This window comes from Hylobates moloch, unplaced genomic scaffold, assembly GCF_009828535.3.
Source record: "Hylobates moloch isolate HMO894 unplaced genomic scaffold, HMol_V3 SCAFFOLD_3, whole genome shotgun sequence".
Lineage (NCBI taxonomy): Eukaryota > Metazoa > Chordata > Mammalia > Primates > Hylobatidae > Hylobates > Hylobates moloch.
The window spans coordinates 97,095,942-97,099,725 of record NW_026652278.1 but is presented as its reverse complement, the minus strand read 5'-3'; the positions used below and the strand labels follow the sequence as shown (position 1 = coordinate 97,099,725).

The following is a 3,784-nucleotide window of genomic DNA, read 5'->3' as shown; positions in this document are numbered from 1 at the left end:
CTGAAACCAAGACAAAAAGAAAACACTCTCAGTCTTTACCAGTAGGCTCTGTGTAAGCGTGGGGCATACCTTCAACATTCAGCTAAGCAACAAATTCACCTTAGTTTTCACTTCCTATTTGAGCAGAGCCTGATGGTTAGCCAGAGGTGAGAGTTTAAGGCTTTCTCAAGTCTTTTCTGAGTATTTGCTCACCCTGGGTGTGAATGTGGCCTTTTAGATTCCCAGGAATATGTGAAAGTTTTAAAAGCCCTTATTCTCCAAAATATCTTACTTTCCAGCTTTTCCTCCCAGGCTTTTTGGTGTGTCTATTGTTTACCTTAGCTATTATTCTTTGCCCAAGATGGCAGAGGCTAATAAACTTGCCTTTACAAATTTTTGACAAATGCCTGTAGTCACCTATCTTCCTCAGGAGATTTCCAAGTTAGGTGAACTAAAATAAGCCTCCATAATTCTTTGAAAACAAGGTCCATGGCCAGGCATAGTGGCTCATGCCTGTAATCCCAGCACTTTGGGAGGCTGAGGTGGGTGGATCACCTGAGGTCAGGAGTTCAAGACCAGCCCAGCCAACATGGCAAAACCCCGTCTCAACTAAAAATACAAAAATTGGTCGGGCATGGTGGTGAGCACCTGTAATCCCAGCTACTTGGGAGGTTGAGGCAGGAGAATCACTTGAAGCCGGGAGGTGGAGGTTGCAGTGAGCTGAGATTGCGCCATTGCACTCCACCCTGGGCAACATGGGCAAAACTCTGTCTCAAAAAAAAAAAAGAAGACAGAAAAAAAGAAAACGAGGTCCATTCTGCTCCCTTTGGCACCAGAACAGATATCAGAAATGCAGGTCGTTGAACAGATATCAGAAATGCAGGTCGTTGAACAGATATCAGAAATGCAGGTCGTTGTTTTCAAAGCTGGACAGGGAGGTGGTACCAGGGTAAGTTTAAGTGATAGAAAGTGCTCCTGAGATTCGGGATTCAGACTTTTTTTTTTTTTTTTTGAGACAGAGTCTCACTCTGTCACCCAGGCTGGAGTGCAGTAGCATGATTTTGGCTCGCTGCAACCTCCACCTCCCAGATTCAAATGATTCTCCTGCCTCAGCCTCCCGAGTATCTGGGATTATAGGTGCCCGCATCCACACCCAGCTAATTTTTTTGCTGGTCTCTAACTCCTGACCTCAAATGATCTGCTCACCTTGGCCTCCGAAAGTGCTGGGATTATAGGCATAAGCCACTGCACCTGGCCTTAGCCATCTTTTTAAAAAGATGTTTCCTCGGTTACTATAAACCTTTGACTAATTTCCAGAATTTATATAAAATTGATTCCGACAATTTTTGCCAATGTATTCACTGGTTTTGTGGAGAAATGCACTCTTGGAGTTTCTTACTCATCATTTTCAACGACACCACCTCCAAAGGACTGATTCTTGAAGAACTTCAACATTTGCTGGTGGAGTAGACAAGGACGAGTCTGTGAAAAGTAATGAGAGGAGCAGTCAGAGAAGGAAGAAGAAAATACAAAATGTGTTGTGCCATAGAAGGCGAGAGAGAAGGGCAATGCAAAGAGAGTCACTATCAATGTCGAATATTCTGAGATCAAGTAAGAAAAAGAGTGAAAAAAATGTTCATTAAACATAGGTACAAAGAAGTTGTTTGTGACCTGTGACCTTAACACTATTTCTAAATGAGACAACATTGATATTTTGAGCAGGACAAGTCTTAAGTATAAAGGACTGTCCTACTCATTGCTACATGTTTAGCATCTTTGACCTCTGGTAACTAAATATCAGTAGCACCCTTCGCCCTTAAGTCACACTAAAAATATAGCAGTGATAAAAAAAAAAAAAATACTGCCACACATTTCCAAATGCCCCCTGGAGACTCAGCACTGCCTTTTGAAGAACCACTGCTGTGGGGAAATCTATTTTGCCAATATTATGGGGGCAGATGTCAAACTACAGTGACCTAAAATGTAAATACGAGAGTAAAGAATGAAACAAGCGAGGCACCACAAATAAGACTTAGCGGATGTTTGGCTGAAGTGAGCAATTAAGAGTATAGGGTCAAGAAAGGGTTTTTTTAGTGGTAGGATTTAGATATGTTTAAAGACCAGTGGAAATAATCCAGATGAAAGAGAGCTTGAATATACAAAGGAAGGGATAATTGATAATATAAGGTGAACTGAAGGGGGGATGGCAATAAAGGACAGGTAAAGAAAATGGCCTTAGATAAGAAGCTTACTTTCTGCTTTGAAACAGTAACCTTAGGCACTTAGGCAATGCAGTAGGATCCTAACTGGTTTCCCTGCTTCTTTCCTTGCAATATAGACTATTTTCAACACAGTAGCCATGTCATTTTCTGCTCATAACTCTTCAATGGCTTCCCAATTAACTCAGAATAAAAGCCAATCTTCTTATAATGGCCTATAAGATCCTTCAGTCTGTTCCTCCACACACTCCTTTAACTTCACCTCATTTCCTAATATTTTCCCTCTCAGTCACTACCCTTCAACCACAGAGCTTTCCTTATTATTTCTGAACACATTAGGCACAGTCTTTCCTCAGGACCTTTGCTCTTGCTGTTCCCTTTGCCAGAAACATTCCTTTCCAGACACCTGTATAGCTTGCTACCTCATCACCTTCAAATCTTTGCTCAAATGCCACGTGCTCAATAATCACTCTACTTGAAAACATTACTCTTCCATCCAACACTTTATCTTACCCCACTGTTCTCTGTAGCAGTTATTACTTTCTAAATTACTATGCCATTTGATTTTGGTGATGATGAGGCTGAAGTGGAATCACTAATTCTATTATTTTATAATCTTCAGCAGCATGCAACTGCTCAGAGGTGCTCAGAAAATTAATGGTTGGGTTAATTCAGGTTAAGTTTCACCAGACACAGGTAACGGGTTTAGGGTACGCTCCTCAATATTAGCTGAACTTTAGTATTTATTACCTGCAAAGAACCTTAAAAAATGGCCAATCTTGAGTCAATAAGTAATTCTCCCAAGATCTGTTGATTGCATTATTTACATCATCCCTGCCTAGAAGGGTACACCATATGTTGATATGGTGACGTCCTGGAGGTGTTTACTCCCCTTTCCCAGATAGTAATTTTTGTTGCAGTTTCTTGTTTTTCCTCATAATTGAATGAAAGCTTCATATCACAAATATGAGACCCCAAAGTATCTCCTTTTAGTTATGTATTATACTTAAAATACAAACTCCATAAGAGCAAAATCCAAGTGACTTTGCTTAACACTATGTTACTAAGACTTGATACACAGAACTTCAATACTATTTTTAAAGAATCAATAACCGCCAGTAGTGAAACATGTATGTGCCAGGTACTGCTAATTTACACAATTTCAATTACTTTTCACAAACAGTACTATACCCTATTAAGCCAAGTTTAGAGAGAAAGCAGGATAATCTTCAAGACTAGTAATTTGCCCAAGGTGACGTTGCTAGTCAATAATGTAGCCTGAGCTCTACGTAATGTCATACTGATTCTAAAACCCATGCTTTTAATCACTAAAGTAGGCTGAGTTTGTGAGGAAGGCAAGGACAGAGAAAAAAGAGGAATGAAGTATGTGAAAATTTTAAGGAATACATCCTTATTTTATGATGTTTTAGAAATTGCAGCAAAACTTTTTAAAGTCCCTTTTGGCCGGGCACAGTGGTTCACGCCTGCAATCCCAGCACTTTGGGAGGCTGAGATGGGCAGGTCACGATGTCAAGAGATGGAGACCATCCTGTCCAACATGGTGAAACCCTGTCTACTAAAAACAC

At 40.4% G+C, this 3,784-nt stretch overlaps 1 long non-coding RNA gene across 1 annotated transcript in view; it reads right to left on the bottom strand.

Moving 5' to 3' along the window:
- The window catches only part of LOC116462166 (uncharacterized), a 34,028-nt gene that overhangs the window by 25,965 nt on the left and 4,279 nt on the right, over positions 1-3,784 (bottom strand). Inside the window, exon 2 of the long non-coding RNA XR_004246268.2 lies at positions 1,379-1,461. This is a non-coding gene — a long non-coding RNA (uncharacterized LOC116462166). The remainder of the gene's footprint in view (positions 1-1,378; positions 1,462-3,784) is intronic.